General features: G+C 35.5%; 1 long non-coding RNA gene across 1 annotated transcript in view; it reads right to left on the minus strand.

Annotated features, from left to right (window-relative positions):
- Positions 1 to 13,877: 13,877 nt before the first annotated feature.
- Positions 13,878 to 23,351, minus strand: part of LOC126001467 (uncharacterized) — a 201,787-nt gene continuing 192,313 nt past the window's right edge. Inside the window, exon 2 of the long non-coding RNA XR_007492875.1 lies at positions 13,878 to 14,003. This is a non-coding gene — a long non-coding RNA (uncharacterized LOC126001467). The remainder of the gene's footprint in view (positions 14,004 to 23,351) is intronic.

Below are 23,351 nucleotides of genomic sequence, written 5' to 3' on the forward strand. Positions count from 1 at the left end.
TAAAATTCTTGAAATTTAATTGAACAATATATATTTAGCTTGTTTAATCACTAATATAAATTAATATATATTTTCATAAATAATATATAATTAATAATTAATTAATTATATAAAGATGCAAATCAATAAACATGAAATATAGCAACTAAAATAAAAATAAAATATGTTATCACATTATTTATATGATACAAATTTACAACAACTTAAAGATAGTTCAACATATGAAAGCCTTACATGGCATCCCTACTGTTGAACTGATACTTACCAAGGAAAACTATGTTTTTGGGGCCAGAGAGATAGCATGGAGGTGGGGCATTTGCCTTGCATGCAGAAGGATGGTGGTTCGAACCCCGGCATCCCATGTGGTCCCCAAGCCTGCCGGGAGCGATTTCTGAGCATTGAGCCAGGAGTAACCCCTGAGCACTGCTGGGTGTGACCCCACCTCCCCGCAAAAAAAGAAAGAAAGCTACATTCTCGAAGATTAGGAATATAAAAAGGATATCTCTATAATCTTAGATATATTATTCAGATAAGTTAGATTCTTGAAGAAATCCAAAGTGGAAATGATATACACATTGCTAAATTTCTTGTAAAATTGATATGTGAATACAATAAAAGAGTATATTAATCTACCTAAAAATCATAGGTTCATGAACAATTTTATTTAAAAGAATAATAATAGTAAGTAGTGGTTCCTGTGTCTCAAACACCATGTGGACACCCCTGAATGAACCAAATAAATAAATATGTGAAAATAATATTCAGTTTAATAGAAGATAATTTTCACATATTATATATTCCACAACAGTTATATATCCAGAGCTGGAGAGATTGTGCACATAATTTCATGTAAAGTATTTTTTTCTTACACATGGCTCACCTGGGTTCCACTCCTGTCACCCAGACTTGATGCCTCAAGCTCTGCAAGAAGTGATCTCTGAACACAGAGCCATAGATAATCACTGATTACTGACATGTTATTACTATAGATGGGGATAGAATATGAATCCTGGAGGTGGTGGCAAGAGAGTCAGAACTTATATGTGTATTTAGAGATTTAACTTTAGCATTTAACTTGGTCACTTTTTATGTAAGACTAGAAAATAGAAACCATTCTATTTAAGCTCGCTCTATCTCAATGAGATGCATAAAAATAGTAGCCGATCAGTTGTTCTCTTTCGTTTTTATTGTCCTTTCTTCCTTTCCTTTAAATTCCTCATTTCTATATCTCTTACGCTTCCTTTTTATTCCTTTCATATTACTTTTTGACTTGCATGTACAAAAAGATTTAGGAATACTTTTAAATATGATTATGATAATATCTGTGAATAATGTATAATTCTGGCTTGCTTGATAAAAAGGTCTAGAAGCACAAGTTGTATTGAATATCCATATCCTAAGTTCTATTAATCATCCTCCACTAAAATTAATCATTGTCCTTTACAAAGATGTCTAATTCCAGAATGTAAATAGCAATAAATCTGAAATACCTTTCAGTAAAGTCATATTCTATTAAAATATGTATTTAACAAAGAAAAAGGGCAAGTTGGGAAGATAAAAGTAAATGGAACCATTTAATAATTTGATGGTACTTCAGCTTGGATGGAGCATGCAGTGAGACTTGTACAGAAGGAGGTAAAGCAAGCTGATGAGAACATACTTTTATATTAATTATATAGATTGTTGTTTTTCAGGGTTTGCTAGCATCTTTGTATATGAAATTATAAAATAGCTAATACTAAAATCTGTGGTTAATTTAAAATAATTAGCTTTATTTTCTTGCTGAGAATTTTCCAACATAATTCTTAGATTTATTTAAATAATATAATACGTTTTAAAAAGCAAATGTATTATATGTAGTATTTTAAGTCAGAAACAAGATTTTATTAAATCACTATAACAAACTTTATTGAAAAACAAGGGTCAGAAATTGTGTTTTTTAAAGAAAAATGATATGAAGTAATAAGTCATTGGATTAATTTTGTTTTTTATAACATGTGTGCTCTCCAAAAGATGCTGTCAAAGTTTAAAACTGGATCAGGGATGTCCTGATGGTAGATCACATTCCTTGTATCTATAAAATCTGTGGGTATGGTCTCCGTGAAACCAAACATGCATAAAAAACATATATAGAAAATTAATAGTATAAAGCTAGCAAACTACAGTGGTATACTCTGCCATTGGAAAAGATGAAGTCTTTGTATTTGCATCAATAACAGAACTAGAAGTCATCATGCTATGAGTTGATTTATTCAGAAAGGATTATAATTCAGGATGAAAAATACAAATATTAGATGATCTTACTCATATAAGATATAGAAAGTAATAAAATATAGCAATAGACAATATCCAGTGAAAAGAAACCCTCCAGATTCTGACCTCACACTTGAGGTTACCTAAGACTGAGAAGAATTGTGAACAGAGCTTATAGACAAGTAGGTAAGATATTAGCATTTTGGTGGTGCACATATGTAGTGATATTGTCTCTGCGTTATGTAAACATCTAAATCTCTCTGAAATTAATGCTACCTAAATAAGAATAACAAAAAAAAAAGGCTTGGTTAACTTCTCAGATGTTTATATTGATTATTAATTAAAATTAAAAAATTTGTAGTATATACAAATAAAAAGCTTGTTTATTTTGCATCAGAAGTAAGCAGGTTATTTTCTCAAATTGATTGTGAGAAAGAAAAATCACTGATTAATGAGTGCATTATTATGCAAAATGTCATTCTGATATAATGAAGATACAGTCATTTATGCCACAACTACTTATAAAAATTTTAACAATTGTCACAACATTTAACTATAATTGGAAACATTTTGCATTAATTATTGAGACACACATTAAAGTTATCAATATATTATTGAATTATGCATTAATTCATACCCTTCACTCAATGAAAATATTTTTCTAAGTTCATGTTCTTTTTTTTTGAATTGACTTCTGAGGCGTATTCAGTAACACCGAATGACTCACTCTATATAATTGATTAGCAACTTTATCAAGCTCACAGTTAGTGGGGAATGCATTCTAAAGAATATTATAGATGACTGGAGTGATAGTCCACCAGGTAAGGTACTTGCCTTCCTCACAGTTGCCTGAATTCAATCTTTGACATTCCAAGCCCTGCCAGGAGTATGGCTATAAGGATTAAGGATTAAGCACTGAATACAGCCATAGGTGAATCCCAAATAAAAAATTAAAAGAGAATATTTTAGGATGGTCACTTCCATATTTATTCATAAGAATAAGCAAACTTATTCTGAGCATTATCTGCTCTTAATTTTATTTGCTGATGCTTAACACAATATTGTTTGATCTATTTTAAAAGTAGTTACTTTTTATGTTTGGCACTGTAATTTACAGTATTGTTAATAATAGGGTTTCTTGCATATACAGCTCCAACAATACACACTCCATCAGAGTGTCCCCTGAGATTACTTTGTAATATCACTGTTTTGTTTTAAAAATTATTTATCAGGAAAACTTTAGAAACCTCCAATAAATAGTTTATCAAATGCTAAGTTATGTAACACTATTGTTTTTCAACTAAATTATTGATATCTATAAAGTATGTATATTTCAAAGGAGCATATTTTAAGCTGGTATTGTAGATTAGTTTGAACTTTTCAATGGAGAAATAATTTTGATCTTATGCCACTTTAAGAAGGAAATCAAATTTTGTTATTAAATAGCTGTTGTGTTCCAAAAGTAATTGTTTCATAAAGAAATGCAACTTTCATATACAACATACAATCAGTATTGTAGACGTCAAATCTAGGAAGACAAAATAAATATACTGCTTCTATTTTCCTGCTGAGTATGAGTAAATGTCTGATACGCTTTGCAAAGAACTAAAACAATGAATGTTGGAGAGGATATGGGAAATTTGGGCATTCATTAACTTCTTGTGAGAATATCACATCAACTGGTCCAACCTTTTCAGAAATATATATGGATACTCCAGAGAATATAAGGAATTGAACTTCCATATTACCAGCCATTCATATCCATAGGTTTCAAGAGCTCAGAAACGGCACCTGCACTGTTCCATACATTCACAATAAATGTAATTTGCAAACATCAGTATCAGATAACTAAATAAATAAATGGTGGTACATAAACAAAGTGGAATATGACTCAACTATTAATTAGATGAAATTCTAAAATCGCTCTCATGTGAATTGAATTGAAGGGTATAATGCTGATTTAAGTCAGTCACAAGAGAGGGACAGAACCCAAACTATTTTTTCATACTAAGGTTATAAATAAACAGAAGAAGGGAATAAAAAAGGACCAAAAGCAACAGAACTGAAACGTGTTTACTATGAGGCTTGTAATGGCAGTGTAGTGGGTGGATGAGGGACCTTAGGACCATGGTGGAGGGAAGTGTAGGTTGGAGGAGGGTGAGGTTCTCGATTAGTTCATGTGTAAAATACTCTTAATATTTTGGAAACCAAGGTACCCTAAATAAAATAAAATGAAAATTAAACATAAAGGGGACAGAGCAGTGGCGTAGCAGTAGGGCTTTTGCTTTGGAAGTGGCTGACCTAGTAGAGACCACGGTTGGATCCCCCAGAGTCCTATATGGTCCCCCATGCCAGGAGCGACTTCTGAGCGTATAGCCAGAAATAACCCCTGAGCGTCATCGGGTGTGGCCCAAAAACCAAAACCAAACCAAACCAAACCAACCAACCAACTAAACAAACAAACAAACAAACAACTCATAAATAAAAAAGTTAACTTTTTGGGAAGTATTATTTGGTAAATACTCTTCTTACTATGTTTCAGAAGAAATATTTGTCTTAAAGGTACGGTTTATTTACTGATGTATTTAGCAGGCTGAAGAAATAGGTCAAAAGGATGAAATGCAGGAATCCTAAATTCCTTGTGGATACCATATGCTTTGCAGAGTACCACATGAGGAGTGACCTTAAAATAAAACAAATTGAGAGAGAGACAAAGAGAGAAGGCACATCACGCTGCATTTGTGAGAAATGATTTTTGACACTAGCCCAAAATACATAAATATAAAATTAAATCAAGATAACATAACTATTTTCCAATTTTAAGCTAATTTATTTATACAATGATTAAATAAGTGATAGCAATCCTAAAATTAAATCATATTTAGACTGTCCCCATACTCTGTTTTAAATGAATTTTAGTTATTGGTGAAATGAAGTTGTTAATGATTCCCAAAATAATTTTCTTTTTTTTCAATTTTTTTATTTTTTAATTTTTTTCCTTTATTTAAACATCTTGATTACATATATGATAGTGAGGTTTCAGTCATGTAAAGAACACCGCCTTCACCATTGCAACATTCCCACTACCAATGTTCCAAATCTCCCTCCATCCCACCGCACCCCCACCTGTACTCCAGACAGGCTTTCCTGTTCTCTCACTCATTCACATGATTATGGTAGTTCTCTCTCTCTCTCTCTCTCTCTCTCTCTCTCTCTCTCTCTCTCTCTCTCTCTCTCTCTCTCTCTCTCTCTCTCTCTCTCTCTCTCTCTCTCTCTCTCTCCCTCTGACTTATTTCACTCAGCATGATAGATTCCATGTACATCCATGTATAGGAAAATTTCATGACCTCATCTCTCCCGACGGCTGCATAATATTCCATTGTGTATATGTACCACAGTTTCTTTTTTTTTTTTATTTATTTTTTGGTTTTTGGGCCACACCCGGTGACGCTCAGGGGTTACTCCTGGCTATGCGCTCAGAAGTCGCTCCTGGCTTGGGGGATCATATGGGATGCCGGGGGATCGAACCGCGGTCCATCCAAGGCTAGCGCAGGCAAGGCAGGCACCTTACCTCTAGCGTCACCGCCCGGCCCCAAAAGGGAGAGATAAGGCAGTGGCAGCAGAAACACAAGGATGAAAGTGGAAGCGATCTGCCAAATATTTTGTTTGTTTGTTTGTTTGTTTGTTTTTGGGCCACACCCGTCGGTGCTCAGAGGTTTCTCCTGGCTCTCTGCTCAGAAATAACTCCTGGCAGGCACGGGGGACCATATGGGACACCGGGATTCGAACCAACCACCTTGGTCCTGGATCGGCTGCTTGCAAGGCAAACGCCGCTGTGCTATCTCTCCGGGCCCATACCACAGTTTCTTTAGCCATTCATCTGTTGAAGGGCATCTTGGTTGTTTCCAGAGCCTGGCTATTGTGAATAGTGCTGCAATAAATATAGGTGTGAGGAAGGGGTTTTTGTATTATGTTCTTGTGTTCTAGGGTATATCCTTAGAAGTGAATAGTTGGGTAGAATGGGAGTTCAATTTCCAGACTTTGGAGGAATCTCCTTGTCAATATCTATGGAGGTTTTACTAGACCGCATTCCTACCAGCAGTGGATAAGAGTTTCTTTCTCTCCACATCCCACCAGCACTGGTTGTTCTCATTCTTTGTGATGTATGCCAATCTCTGTGATGTGAGGTGGTATCTCATCGTTGTTTTGATTTGCATCTCCCTGATGATTAGTGACAAGGAGTATTTTTTCATGTGCCTTTTGGCCATTTGTATTTATTTTTTTATCAAAGTGTCTGTTCATTTCTTCTCCCCATTTTTGATGGGATTAGATGCTTCTTTCTTGTAAAGTTCTGTCAGTGCCCTGTATATTTTAGATATTAGCCCCTTATCTGATGGGTGTTGGGTGAATAGTTTCTCCCACTTGGTGGGTGGCTCTTGTATCCTGGGCACTATTTCTTTTGAAGTGCAGAAGCTTCTCAGTTTAATGTATTCCCATCTGTTGATCTCTGCTTCCACTTGTTTGGAAAGTGCAGTTTCCTCCTTGAAGATGCCTTTAGTCTCAATGTCATGGAGTGATTTTACTGATGTGTTGTTCTATATACCTTATGGTATCATGACTGATATCAAGGTCTTTAATCCATTTGGATTTTACCTTTGTACATGATGTTAACTGGGGGTCTATATTCGCTTTTTTGCAAGTGGCTAACCAGTTCTGTTAGCACCACTTGTTGAAGAGGTTTTCCCTGCTCCACTTAGGATTTCTTGCTTCTTTGTCAAAAATTAGATAATTGTATGTCTGGGGAACATTGCCTGAGAACTCAAGCCTATTCCACTGATCTGATGGCCTGTCTTTAATCCAATACCATGCAGTTTTGATAACTATTGCTTTGTAGTACAGTTTAAAATTGGGGAAAGTAATGCCTCCCATTTTCCTTTTCCCTAGGAGTGCTTAAGCTATTCGAAGGTGTTTATTGTTCCAGATGAACTTCATATGTGTTTGATCCACTTCTTTGAAGAATGTCATGGGTATTTTTAAAGAGATCACATTAAATCTGTATAATGCTTTGGGGAGTATTGTCATTTTAATAATGTTAATCCTGACAATCCATGAGCAGGGTATGTGTTTCCATTTTCGTGTGTCCTCTCTTATTTCTTGGAGCAGGGCTTTATAGTTTTCTTTGTATAGGTCCTTCATGTCTTTGGTCAAGTTGACTCCAAGATATTTGAGTTTGTGTGGCACTATTGTGAATGGGATTGCCTTCTTGACTTCCTTCTCTCCCTATCATTATTGGTGTATAAAAAGGCCATTGATTTCTGTGTGTTAATTTTGTAGCATGCCACCTTGCTATATGAGTGTATTGTTTCTAGAAGCTTTTTGGTAGAGTCTTTAGGGTTTTCTAAGTAGAGTTTATGTCATATGCAATCAGTTTGAGCTTGACTTCTTCCTTCCCTATCTGGATTCCCTTGATATATTTTTTTTTCACCTGATCGCTATAGCAAGCACTTCCAGTCCTATGTTGAAGATGAGTGGTGAGAGTAGACAGCCTTGTCTTGTACCAGAATTTAGAGGAAAGGCTTTTAGTTTTTCTCCATAGAGGATAATATTTGCCATTGTGTTAGATGGCTTCAACTAGATTGAGAAAGGTTCCTTTCATTTCCATCTTGCTGAGAATTTTGATCAAGAATGGGTGTTGGACCTTATTAAATGATTTCTCTGAGTCTATTGATATGATCATGTGATTTCTATTTTTCTTGTGGTTGATGTTGTGTATGATGTTGATAGATTTACAGATGTTAAACCATCCGTGCATTCCTGGGATGAAAACCTACTTGGTCGTAGAGTATGATCTTCTTGATGATGCATTGGATCCTATTTGCCAAGATTTTGTTGAAGATCTTTGCATCAGCATTCATCAGGGATATTGGTCTGTAATTTTCTTTTTTGGCAGCATCTATGTCTGGTTTTGGTATCAAGGTGATGTTGGCTTCATAAAAGCTGTTTGGGCATGTTCCAGTTTTTTCAATTTCATGGAAGAGCCTGGCTAGGATTGGTAGTAGCTCATCATGAAAGATTTGAAAAAATTCATTAGGAAATCCATCTGGGCATGGGCTTTTTTTTTTTGGGCAGATGTTTGATTACAGTTTCAATTTTCTCAGTAGTGATGGGGGTGTTTAGATATGCTACATCCTCCTTACTTAATTGTGGAAGGTCATAATAGTCCATGAATTTATTCATTTCTTCCAGTTTCATGCTTGGTGGCAGAAAGATTTTCAATGTAGTTTCTGATTACCCTTTGGATCTCTGCAATATCTGTCGTGATCTTCCCCTTTTCATTTCTAATACGGGTTATCAAATTTCCCTCTCTCTCCTTCTTTGTGAGTATTGTCAATGGTCTATCAATCTTGTTTATTTTTTCAAAGAACCAACTTCTGCTTTTGTTGATCTTTCGGATTGTTTTTTTGGTTTTCCACTTCATTGATTTCTGCTTTCAACTTTGATATTTCCTTCTGTCTCCCTATTTTTGGTTTCTTTTGTTGGTCATTTTCCAATTTTTTGAGCTGCGTCATTAAGTTATTCAGGTATGCCCCTTCTTCCTTCCTGATGTGTGTTTTTAGAGCTATAAATTTTCCTCTCAGGACCGCTTTTGCTGTGTCCCATAAATTCTGGCAGTTTGTGTCTTCATTATCATTTGTTTTTAGAAAAGTTTTGATTTCCTTTTTGATTTCATCTCGGACCCACTGGTTGTTCAGTAGCAGGGTGTTTAATTTCCAATTGTTAAAGTTTTTCTTCTGTGTGCCTTTGTAGTTCACATCTAATTTCAGAGCCTTGTGGTCACAGAGTGGTAAAATGGGTCAAAGGATGAATCCAACCTTCTGCTGCCTACAAGAAACACATCTGAATAGTCAGAACAAACATACACTCAAAATCATAGGCTGAAGGAAAATTATCCAAGCAAACAACACCCTCAAAAAAGCTGGGGTGGCCATATTAATATCTGATAACACCAACTTTATACTTAGAAAATTGGTAAGGGACAAAGATGGACACTATGTACTAATCAAGGGATATTTGCAACAAGAAGAAATCAGATTATTAAACATATATGCACCCAATGAGAGACCAGCAAATTATCTAATACAGTTACTGACAAATCTGAAAGGAGAAATCAATAATAACACAATAATTGTGGGAGACCCCAACACGGCCCTATCAACACTTGATAGGTCAACCAGACTGAAACCCAACAAAAACATACTAGCCCACGGGCCCAGAGAGATAGCACAGTGGCATTTGCCTTGCAAGCAGCTGATCCAGGACCAAAAGTGGTTGGTTCGAATCCCGGTGTCCCATATGGTCCCCCGTGCCTGCCAGGAGCTATTTCTGAGCAGACAGCCAGGAGTAATCCCTGAGCACTGCCAGGTGTGACCCAAAAAACAAAACACACACACACACACACACAAACATACTAGCCCTAAAAAGAGTAATGGAAGAAAGAGGACTTGTAGATATATATAGGACCCTCCATCCCAAGAAACCTGGACACACATTCTTCTCTAATGTACATGGATTATTCTCCAGGATAGACTACATGCTGACATATAAAACATACCTCCATAAAATCAAGAGGATAGAAATATTGCAGGCTACCAAAATAATTTTTTAATCATAGTTTTGTTGAGAGTTCTAAACTAAAAGGAACAGTGTTTTATACATTTATCCCTACAATTTTATAATATATTTTGGTTTCTTTAATATTCCAATTACCATTGTGTGTTCGAGTATATGGAGAGAATAAAAACAAATGCAAATTTGATTAGATCCCAGCTGCACATAGGATAATAAGGCATTGAGATTTTTTTTTTATTTTTATTTTTGGGTCACATCGGTGGCACACAGGAGTTACTCCTGGCTCTGAGCTCAAAAATTGCTCCTGGCAGGCATGGCAGACACCATATGTGATGCCGGGCTTCAAACTACCATCAATCCTGGGTCAACTTGTGCATTGAGTTTATTAAAATAACTTGTAGATGAGCAGATTAAGGAAAATGTTCATCTTAAGAATGGACTTTGATTTCTTCAATTGTATGAGGAAACAGAGAGACCTGTTTTCTAAAAGGAAATAAATTGTTAATACCATAGGACAAATAGGCAGTATAAGGGCAGGTGAGAAGAGGAGAAAGAGAGGAGAGAGCAAAGTAAGGGGAGGGGAAGAAGGGGAAGGAGTGAAAGTGAAGGGGAGAGAATAGTCTTCTATTTCCAAGGCATCAATGTTAAAATTAATGTTGTATGGAACATAGTATCATAAACTATCATCTCCAGAGTTAATCATACAAGAAATAATTTCTTCCAACATCTTGAAGAGCAGATTTATTCTTCCTTCTGGAATAATCAGTTTTCTCAAAGAACTTTAAAGAATACCCTACTTCAAAAGTAATTATAGAAGACATTGCATTTTTAAATATGCAGAAGACAGTATAGTTGGTAATAAGCTTCAATATTTTATCATTAATTTAAATTGTCTATTAGAAAAAAAATGCTTACGTAGCATTGGTAGGACATCACTACTTTATTTACACATATTTCAAGGTAATATGGAAAAGTCCATTTAAGTTCTCAGTGTGGCCCGTTAAAATAAATGGCATAGTGGATACAGAATACAAATTAAAAGCAGTAAAGTCCTCCATACTAATCACAAAACAGAACCTTATATTAAACCTTTGTTTCTGCTTCTAATTCTTGGAAATTACAAACTATTTTTTTTTTTTTTGGTGTTTTTTGGGTCACACCCGGCAGTGCTCAGGGGTTACTCCTGGTTCCATGCTCAGAAATTACTCCTGGCAGGCACGGGGGACCATATGGATGCCGGCATTTGAACCGATGACCTTCTGCATGAAAGGCAAACACCTTACCTCCATGCTATCTCTCCGACCCCGGAAATTACAAACTATTTTAGGGCAAAAATGTAAGATAAGACATCACAGACCCATCTATTGAGATAAATTGGTAGATGTCTTTTACTTCTAGTAGAATTTAAGTTGTTTTAATTTCTGGAACAATGTAAATTATTTTGGTAGGAAGAAAATTTTAATTTGTAGAAAATGTAAGAGTAAAATTGATAATATAGTTAATATTTTGCTAGACCATGTGAAAGTAGAAAATAACCTTGATTTTTCTCACTTTAAATTGCATTACTTATTGATTTCAAAAGCAGAGTAAAAATAACCCATATAATGTACCCTTACAAATAATATAAATTTAATCATTTATTCCATTAGTTATTACTAAGTCCATATTAGTTAGTCCATTTTAGAAATTTCCATAACTAATAAAGCTACAATTTATCTTATTACACTTTCCGGGTTCACTTTCTTTTCAACTTCAAATTAAAATTTAGCATATTATGTTTTACTCAGTAGCTTTCTAAATTTTAGAAAACACATCTATAACTGTATATTACATTTGGTTTGGATTCTTTTTTTTTTTAACTTATCTACTGTGTCTAGTGTGAAAGATGTGTATATTTCTAGAGATCCACAGTCCTTGCTTCTATCCAATTTCATGTCCATTTCTGTCTCCATGTGATTTGAAGAGCTTCCCTAAACCTTTCTTTTCCTCCTTTGGCTGGTTAAATGACTTGCTCTCTCTAAGCTGAAACTTTAAGTGACATTCACTGCATGTTTTTATTCTTGCTCAGTAAAAAAAAAAATCAAGGTAAGTGTAGCTCTTTCTGACAGGGCTTCTGAGCAGAGGGCATGTCCTGCAGAATAGCAGCTGATGTGTGACATAAATGAGAAATAAACTTTGTAGTTATAGTGACACTGAAATTCTGGACAGTTTGCTATCTCAGCAATAAGAAGATACAACAAATATATTAAGTATGACAAACATAAAGGTATGACAAACATTCCTTTCTTTCTCAATCTGCCTTTATGACTCAAGATAATGATATGTGTTTTTTTTTTTTTTTTGGACATTTATTTTAACTAAATGTGGATAGAAAGAGAGTAGTTTCAGGAACTAATAAACTTTGTCCTGCTTATCCAATTCATAGGTCTTCACCAGTCTTTTATATATATATATTATTTCATGTTGGCCAAATAAAAAGTCAAAAGGACAATGTTTTAGGATGTGTAGCAATTACATAATTTTTAATGTCAAGGCTCATCATAAAGCTGTATCAGAATACTGCAGTGTTCATTTACCGACACATGGTCTATGATTGCTTTTATGTTACATTGAACTTTCAAACTGAGCAAACCATTAAGTGTGACTTAAAATTTGAAATATATCTGCAGTATCAGAACACCATAGAACATTCTTCATAAATCCTAGGAGATGGCACTGAACGGATTTGGTGTGGAGGTGGGGTATTGAATATTTCTCTGCTTTTCTCTTTTTCAGAGTCATATGTGCTTCCCTATTATTGGTTACAGTTGGCTCTCTGTTCTGTTTCTTTCTGAAGCTAACCCAGTTGTAGAACAAATTTACACTCAATTGTTCTATTATCTATTCTTAACTTTGTTAATTAAAATTAGGGACCCTGGAACCCAGATTCCCCCCACGCCAGAGGATCTTCAGGCCTGATCTGGTAACCTGGGCCTTGGGGGATGGGATGGGGTGGAGCAAAACTCCGCCCCTATCCATTCATTCCCAAGCTACAGAGGCAGAGCTGGGTCTGGAGAAGCCATATGCCAGGAGTTGGTCCCTTGCACTGGTATGTGGTGGGCACTGGGCTGGACAGCTAGCCAAAGAACCCCCAGACAGCTAGCCAAAGCAGATTTATCTCAACCTTTTTCTAAATCGCGCTGGTGCAGATGCGCTCGCGCAACATATACCCTTTTTTAACATAGTCCAAAAATATTCTAATTCTTGAATATTTGTAGGTAAGGAAATGGAATATCCTATGTATGGAGGATAGCACTCAAATAGATCTCTAAAATCAGTGTCTAAGTAAACGTTACTTTCTATACAGTTGTCCTCTCTGACTACCTAGCCTTAGCCTTAAACATTTTATCTATACAATGTATAGAGCCCTTCTTCTATATTGCCTTTCCATACCCAGAGACCTTTCTACCCCCCATATCCCAACCTGGATTTGTTATCTCCCCCTTATTTAACCCTGTTTACCGTCAGTTTTTAACTAGTTATGCACCAAGACTGACCTCCTTCCCAACAGACCACCATCCAGCTTCTCAATGAACAACACACTCTTGATCCCTCATCTTGTGTCTCAGCAAGAAACCACAACCAATAAGCCTCCTGAGTCAAGCTTGTGACCCCTCTCACCCCCTTCAAATCGTGGACGGTTGCATGATACCGGATTCAGCTACAGCAAAACCCCCAGCTCAAGGACACTATAGGACTCTGAAATGCCACAAATCATATCTTAAACTCTAGACCAAAGTCTGTGATACAAAAAATTACCTTGGCTTTCGCTCCCCACAAGAATATCTCAGAAGACCTAATTGGGAGGTCTATATTGCCTAGGTTAGCTTAATACTTTTATAATAATGTATCTTAAGATATGTATTCCTAAACATACAGATAGCCTTCCCAATCACTTTCTTTTTTCAAATATCTTTTTACCTATTTTTTCTCAATTTCCTTTTTATATATCTCAATTTTATCTATATATTCTATTTTTTATATATACATATTTTCTCTACCCTCACCAGTTTTGGTGCTGCTTGGTCAAAAACCAAGAAAATGTCTTGCCTGGAATAAAAGCTCAGACCACACCACAGATACTGTACGTGTAGCCTAGCCTGTCACCCTTACCTGGAATAGCACCAGCAATACAAAAGAACACCATACATTTTTGTATAGGCACAGTAAATAAGGGGAAATCATAGACTCAGACACAGATCTTATCTTCTAGGATAAGAACTAACACTTTATTTATACAAGGGTGCCTCCCATCCTGGACATATGTCATGTGGATACAACTCAGTCTCCACGAGATTGGACAGTGTTAGTTCATTCTCAAATCCCAGATCCCAGACTTAGAACTGAAACAAATCCATGCAACAACACCAGGAACTAAGCTGCATTGGGAGATATACTTGTGCCAGTGTTAATATGACAACGAGGACAGCGAGGAACTGCGAACTTGACCTAAGACCAGGAAGTCCTATCAAATAACCTAACACTAAGTGGAAATCAGAAGATGTATCGTCCTTTGAACTATGAAAAATAAGAGCACTAACTACAGAAGACTGACTTTGACAACTGTGACTGAACAGAACATACCTTGAGACTATTAAGGAAAACCCTACCCTAGGCTATAGCCCAGGTCTTTTACAAAAATCAAGACTTCTTAGTACAGAGGCTCAATTCTGACATCAGAGACTGAGTAGAACCATTGGAACCATAATTTTCTAGACTTCAGCTTAGGGAACGAGCGAAAACATGAAGTACATGATACAGAAAACTGAACACACCAACAATGGTGGAACAGTACCTTAGAACCTTAAAGACTCTATCCTAGGCCCTGTCCTAGGACCTGCGCAAATACCAAGATTGCTTGCTATAGTGGCCTTATTTTCTCATCCACAACAGAGAAGAAAAATTCCTGACACCACAAAAAAAGAAAAAAACCTTTGGATATGGCAATGGCAATGAGAAGGTATGGAGCCAGTGGTTGTTCCCATGACAATATGCTTCAAGAGTGGAGAAACCCTGAGTCTCTTAGGCCACGGGAATTTCCTTCCTTCCCCAATACTTGCTGTGCCTATACAAAAAGAAAAAAAGGTGGGATAACACAAACCCTGCCACTGCAGCACTTTTTCTGGTGTTTTGTTTTATTTTTTGTTTGTTTTTTCTTGATATTATTTTCCTTCTCCTTTTTCTTCCACTTTTTTCTTTCTTTTTCACTTTTGTGGATATTATTCGGTGATTTATTTATTTTTTTAGTAGTTGATACCAATTTTTTTCTCCTCTTTTCCTTAACCTTTTTACCTCCAACAGAATAGCATAATTTGAATCATTCAGCCTCATAAATTGAGGGGGAAAAAGAATGATACCAGGACCAGTCATATGAACATGTAGTGTAAATAAAAAAAAAAAAGACCAGACTGGAACATCAAACAGAATATATACCCAACCTATAACAAGCTGTAAGGCAGAGACCATTTGCACTAGGATTCTGGGGGGTAAAGGAAGGAGATGTGGGAGACATGCTGGGAGCAAGAGTAGAGGGAGGATAGCATTGGTTGTGGGACTGTCCTTCATTCATTGTCACTATGTATCGTAAATAATTCTGTGTAATGAACTTCAGTCACAAAAAAAAAAAAGTAGGGACATTTTTTTTCTGCTTTCATTTAAATGTCAACATAATGTACTTGTTGAACAACTTATATTTAATATAAATTTTAACCATTTATCAGGGAGTGAATGTTGCCTTTAGTTCATTTAACTTTATTTTATTTTGAATTTCATGAATATGTGTTAGTTCTTTATCCTTGATATGAATGTTTATAAAGCAGTATGGGGAGCCAGAACAATAGCAGAACTGGTAGGACATTTGCCTTGAACTTGGCCCATCATAGTTTGATCCCCAAGCATCCCATAAGGTAACTACAAGGAGTAATTTCTGAGCATAGAACCAGGAGTAACTCCTGAGTGTTGCTGGGTGTGGCTCCAAACCAAAAGATAAATCCATAAGTGGAGGACAGATAAGGGCTATGCCTTGCAAGTAGCTAACACAGGTTCCTTTGTGGCATTGCACATGGGCCCCCAAGTCTTCCCAGATGTGTCCCTGAGCATAGGGAAGAAATAAATCTGGAGCACAACTAGATGTGGTTCACGAAGTGAAAAAAAACTACTTGAGGGTCCAAAAGACAGTATAGCAGGTAGAGTACAAGCCTTTAATATTCTCAACCTAGGCTCACTTCCAACACTCTTATTGCTACAAGCACCTAAGGGTGACCATGGAGGTACCTAATACCATCCAGGTGGTCCAACTAATTTCTGAAGTGCAGAACTGGAGTTCTGATCCTTGAGAACTGGAGCATCAGATCCTTAGGTTCTTGGATTTAACTACTAGTTCAGTAGTCCAGTAATCTCTGAAGGGACCTACCATCTTGAACATTATTTGATAAGATAAAATGAATAAAATTATTGTTGATAATGCAGTATTGAATATACTGATCAAGTCTTATGACATCTATGTATAATTTTTATACCTTCTATGAATAAAAACTAAGTTATTTATTATTAGAAATAAATAACAGGTACCAGAGAAATAGCACAGGGTTAAGGCACATGCAACTGATCTGATTTCAGTCCCTGGTTCTACTTGGTCCTCCAGGTATCAATAGGAGTAGTGCTAGAGGCCCTAAACTTTCCAGCAAGCATGAGTCTGAGTAGCAATACATTCTTGGACTCCGGCATTGAGGCAGTGTACTGAAATTCACTGTGAAGGGCCCTCCAAAGCTTCATGAACATTGCTTAATTTTTAACAAAATTATGATTTTTGAAATATAAATTAAAAATAAATGAAAAAAGTTCTTATAATAGGATTATTATGTATATATTTCTTGAAAAATAAAGTCTAAATTATCTTCCTGACTGACTAAGGTATTTGTCTAAAAATGTATCATTTGTATTTTATAATCTGCTTTATACTTAAATATACAATAAAATCTTCCTTTAGTTACTTGGTAAACACTTTCTGTCTTGACTTGAAAAAATAATATCCGCAATTAATTTAAATTTAAAATATCTAATTTTATGGATGGAAAAATACTCTAGTGGTTAAGGCACCTGACCTCAACCAATCAAGGCTTGATTCTGGAGCCAGAAAGGTGGCGCTATAAGTAAGGCATCTGCCTTGCAAGGGCTAGCCTAAGACGGACCATGGTTGGATCCTCTGGTGTCCCATCTGGTTCCCCCAAGCCAGAAGCGATTTCTGAGCATATAGCCAGGAGTAACTTCTGAGCATAAAATATCCTGAGGATGTGGCACAAAACAAAACAAAACAAAACAAAACAAAACGGCTTGATTCCTGACTTGATTCGTGACTACTTATGAACCACTACCACTACTACTACACTAGAACCAGCAGGAGTGATCCCAGAGAACCATCAAATATCGGCCCAAATACCAAAGAAACAAACAAAAAAATTATCCATTCCTCAAATGTATTAGTATTTAATTATTATTAATAAATTTTCAATTTTATATGACCCTACCACTTATTTTTCTTAAACTATAAAACTAAAGTTATAATTGTTGTATTTTTCTCATTTATGTTGTTAATGAAATTAAACTTTGGCAAATATTTACTAAAAGTTTTATTGAAAACAATATGGACAGAACATAATTTTCTAAATTGTACATGTAAATATATTCTGGGTTAAATATATTTTTCTAATTGTTTCAAATTTTGCTACAATTTTAAAGTGTATAAATATATAGGTACAATTCACTTTTTAAGAAAGTTATAATTATTTCAGAAACATTAAAATATATTTAGAAATAAAATTAAACAGGATAAATACACACAGATATATTTATTTACTGGTTTTTGAACCACACCCTACTGTGTTTAGATTCTACTCCTAGCTTTGAGCTTAGGGATCACTCTTGGTGGGACCTTGGTCAAAGTATTTTATATTATTTCTCAAATCACTTCAGAAGGATTTTAAAAAACTAAAATATTACTGGGGGCCATAGAAATAGCACAGTGGTAGGGCTTTTGTCTTGCACACAGCCAACCAGGGACAGACCCGGGTTTGATTCCCGGCATCCTATATGGTCTCCTGAGCCTGCCAGGAGTTATTTCTGAGTGCAGAGCCAGGAGTAACCTCTGAGTGCTGCTGGGTGTGTCTCCAAAACAAACAAAAAGCTAAAATATTACCACTAAAACATATAATAACTCAAAATGTATAAGCTTTATTGATTTAATTTTGAAGTCCTGAGATTAATATTCCTGCTTAAAATATGGGAAAAATTCACAATGTAGTGTTCAAATAACATTAAGCAATCTGACACTGAATTCTGAGTGAAGATATCACAGCATTCCTCAACATTGAGGCAAAAAAAACCCAGAATTTTTTAAAGCTTTAAGACTATTATTTTTTCATATGTGCATCTAAGATGTATAACTCCAAAAACATGTTTCATTACTTTCTGTACCAAGTGGATCACATGATGCAAAAAGCACGCCTACTTCCTGATTTCTAGAATTAATGCATGTAAAATGACTTGGAGAAAGTCTTTCCAGATGAAATACTTTAATATTTTTCTTCGATGAAGTGATCATCTTAAGTTAATGCCAATATTCTCCACACACACAGAAAGCAAAGATTATATAAGGGTGAAGGCCAAGTATTCACAAACCATGAATTAAGTAAGACTAATAGTCACCTAAAGCTGGAAGAAGCAAGAAACATACCCACCTGCAATTCTAGGAAGCTGGCTGATAACGCCAACCTTGATGGTTGCCTACAGTCATCTACGAAAATAAATTCCTGTTATATTAATTCACCATGTTTGTGGTAATTTTTTTACAACAACTTTGTAAATCTAATTTAACTTCTTTACTTACTATTTAAGCAAAAAGCAAAAACTTGACTCTACTGTTAGAGGGTATCTAGGTGAGGAATAAGGTCATAGGATTGGTCATTGCATGTTTGGGCATGCAAACATTGATGTTTGATAGCCTATTGTAAACACCAATGTAAATATCAGTGTCTCAAGTTATAAAAAGTCAGAAAATAAAAGAACTGAGCACTATCATCCTAAAATATCACTGCTCTGATTTTGTATGAATGACATTTGTAATGCAAAATTTGGAAAGAATCCAATGAAGTACAAAGGATTGCAGATGGGTGAATTAAAACAGTAGCATTTGGCATTGACATCACTACTGAATTTAGTGGAGTTTTAAGTACTGAGCAATGAAAGTTCTTCAACATAGTAAGATCAATATGTCTACAATCTTGAAATAAGATTCTGTTATGTTTACTGATTACTGTATGTAAGTCAAAGGTAGGTTATTGTTGCTCTAGGAAGTCAACTGTCATGGAAATTATGGAGTAAATTTTATAAGACACTATAGTTTGACATTTTCATTACTCCTGTTTTTTGTTTGTTTGCTTAAGGTGTATTTCAACACTCGTTGACGCTCCGGGGTTACTCCTGGCTATGCACTCAGAATCACTCCTGGCTTGGGGGACCAAATTGTACCTTAGGCGATCGAAGTTCAATCCATCCTAGGCTACCTCTTGCAAGGCAGAAGCCTTACAGCTTGTAGCTTGTTCCGCTGCTCCAGCCCCAAGGTATGTTCTTTTTCTTGTTTGTTTTTGTTCTTTTTGTTTGTCTTTGTTTTTTGTTTTGTTTTGGTTTTTGGGTCACACCTGGCAGTGCTCAGGGGTTACTCCTGACTCTATGCTCAGAAATCGCTCCTGGCAGGCTCAGGGAACCATATGGGATGCCGGGATTTGAACCACAGACCTTCTGCATGCAAGGTAAACGCTTAGTACCTCCATGCTATCTCTCCGGCCCCTGTTTTTGTTCTTTTGGGTTTTTTGTTTGTTTGTTTTTGGGGCCACGCCAACCTGTTCTCAGGGGTTACTCCTGGCTTTGAGCTCAGAAATCATTCCTAGCTCGGAAGACTATATGGAATGCCGGGAATTCAAACTAGGTTTGTACTGGGTCCGAACGTACAAGGCAAATGCCCTACTGCTGTGCTATCTTTCCAGCCCCAATGTATGTTACTTGTCTGAGAACTTTTCGAGTCATTTCTTTTTTTACCATAACTGACATTTTTGATTATTTAAAAAGTTCAGGGAGTATATATAAAAATAATCACCTGGAACCTAGAATAGACTTTAAAAAAATACTGTTAATTATTCAAAGGCCACAGATTCTTTGCATAAAGCTTTTTATTTTAAACACCAAAAGGCTTTTAAAAATTTTCTCAGACATGTCTTATTTGTTATAATGTTAAGATTATATTTGTTATAATGTTATAAGTTAGATATTAAGGATTTTCAATGAAACAAAGTTAAATTAGTTTTTATTTTAATAAACAGGGTATTATAATTAAAATAAATAACTACTGACTCCTTTGGTAATTAATGGTGCAATTTACAATAAAGTACTGTTATTTGTTGAGTGTTGTCAACTTACTGTATTGAGTTTGTTTACTAGATTGAAAGAGATGGTACTTTAACTTTGAATTAAATTTTGGGGGGGGGGGTTGGGCCACACCCAGCGTTGCTCAGGGGTTACTCCTAACTGTCTGCTCAGAAATAGCTCCTGGCAGGCATGGGGGACCATATGGGACACCAGGATTCGAACCAACCACCTTTGGTCCTGGATCAGCTGCTTGCAAGGCAAACGCCACTGTGCTATCTCTCCAGGCTCGACTTTGAATTCAAACATCATGTGCTTTTTCTAATAGAATCCCTCAAGTTTGCTTGACCCTAAAAGCCTGGGTATGACAACTTTCTCTTATGGAGACCTGACTGATTCTGCAGTTGTGATTGATACTCTGGCATCTGGTTCATAAATACTGTGAATATGTGTACTATGCATATACACATAAGATCAAAGACATATTTTGTGAGCAATGATGAATTAACCCATGGATTGGAGTTTCTTGGCCATTGCTGTGGAGGAAATGTGGTCTCTACTGAAGAAGCAAAGAGACTACAACATACAAACTCCAAATGATGAACATTAAAATGTTAGTTTTAAGTTGATGAAATTAGAATTCAGATGAAATTTTAAAATGTAATGACAAGGAGAAAGTATGTCTAGATATGAATCAGTGAATAAACTATTAGTTCCAAGTTCTTGAGATAGTTCCATGTTATTTAAGATAATCTTTATGGTGAGTTTTTGGTACCATCTGGAGTACCTGGGATTCAACTTTGGTCAATCTTATATAAGGCAAATGACCTACGGGCTATACTACCATTCTCGTCCCTCACATAATCTTTTTTATGATTGCTTGGAAGTTGAGGTAAATAGTTTATAAATAACTTCTAAATCTGCTAATATTATTATAAGCATACAGTTTCTTATCACATTAAAATATAATATCTAGAATACATATATGTTTGAATGATACCTGAGAAACTTCTCCATTCAAATTTCAACAGAAATATAGAGGAATAAAATGACAGACTCAAGAATAGAGCTAGAATACTATTGACAAGAAAATGATAATGCCAGCAACAACACACATATATAAACTCAGTAGAATAAAGCATACACATTTTTTATTTTTTTTGAAAGCTAGAAAGATGACATTGTTTTGGGTCAAAAGTGCCAGAAAAGATAAGGTGCATAACACTTATAAGTATGTGGGAATTCTCTGAACTGAAATTACAGTAAATTTTAAATACTTTCCATGTGAAAGGAAATGAAAGTGTGAGAATAGATATAAAATTAATTTATTCCCATTTCATGGATTTGTCACTTCCAGGTTGAATTATATAAATTTAAATTTGCAAGTAAAACCAAAGATAAACAATGATACTTGATTTAAACACAGAAGTTAATGAATATATCATACTTAAAATTTTACCAGCTAGGCTTTTTTAGTCATGATTAATCCTTAACAACAAAATAGAATCTCAGGGTAAGAATTCTTCACTAAGATTTATAACTTTTTGAAAAGAGAAAAACATAAAGACAATAATAACTTCTTGAATAGATAAAAACGTCTCATTTTCACATAGAGTTCCAGCTCTTTTTATGATCTGATTGAATGACTCTGGTTGTGTTATAACTTATTCTGCATTTTGGTACCTCATAGTCTGCTAAGTTAAAGAAGGTTCAGAATAAAATATGATCCTTCACTGAAAAATCCAAGTCAAATAAGTATAAGGATATTGAACTGTTTATAGAAATTTCTGATATTCACAAATCTGATTTTTGTTTTTGTTTGTTTGTTTGTTTTGTTGTTTTGTTTTTTCTGGGGTCACACCTGGTAGTGCTCAGGGGTTACTCCTGGCTCTACGCTCAGAAATCTCTCCTGGCAGGCTCAGGGGGGACCATTGGGGATGTCAGGATTTGAATGCCATCCTTCTGCCTGCAAGGCAAACACCTTACCTCCATGCTATCTCTCCGGCCCCTTGAAATCTGAATTTTATAACGTTACTTTTTTTGCATGACTTTGGTTTATATGCAAATTAATACAAAATTTTGTCTTGACCAAGAAAATTTTGACAGTGCCCTATAAAATCTAGGAATTCTTGTAATTATACACCAATCTAATCTCTTTTTCTCTATTCTTCCTCTCACTCTCTCATACTCACACATATCAAGCTTCTTTAACTTAGAAAGCTAGAAAAATTCCTCAGACACATTCCATTTCTTACATAACAAATTGATAGTTTGAGTGGGGTCTGGGTTATTATGTCAGGTGCTTTAGTTCTACTCTGAATCTTATGGTTCATTATGCTCTGTCTGGTAGAGAACTTCTAGGTGATTCCTGGCTCTGTACTAGGCAATAGCTTTGATGTGTGGATTGGGTTAGACCCTCCATGAGCTAAAGCATGAGCACCACCTGCTACTTCTCTAGCCCCTCAATTAATCTTTTTGTGAACTTTCACTTTAATACTTTATTGTTTGTTTTTTGGGGGGTCACGCCATGTGGCTCTTGAGTTACTCCTGGCTCTGTGCTCAGAAATTGCTCCTGGAAGGCCCAGGGACCATATGGGATGCTGGATTCGAACCATCGTCCATTGTAAATCTGCTGCATGCAAGGCAAAAACCCTACCGCTATGCTATCTCTCCAGCCCTGACTTTAATTCTTAATGTATCACAATTTTCTACTTTCTATGCTATTTTTTTACTTAGAAATTTTTCTATCATCTATCTATCTATCTATCTATCTATCTATCTATCTATCTATCTATCTATCTATCTATCTATCTATCTATCATCTATCTATCTATCTATCATCTGTCTATCTTTCTATCATCTATCATCTATCAATCTATCTATCATCTATCATAGTCATCTATCATCTTTCTTCTTTATCTTTGTTTCATCTTTCTATTTATTTCTTCCTTCCTTTCTTCTTTCTTTCTTCGTTCTTCCTTCTTTTCCTTTTTCCTTTCTTTTTTCTTTCTTTT

The sequence above is a fragment of the Suncus etruscus genome, chromosome 2 (genome assembly GCF_024139225.1).
Source record: "Suncus etruscus isolate mSunEtr1 chromosome 2, mSunEtr1.pri.cur, whole genome shotgun sequence".
Lineage (NCBI taxonomy): Eukaryota > Metazoa > Chordata > Mammalia > Eulipotyphla > Soricidae > Suncus > Suncus etruscus.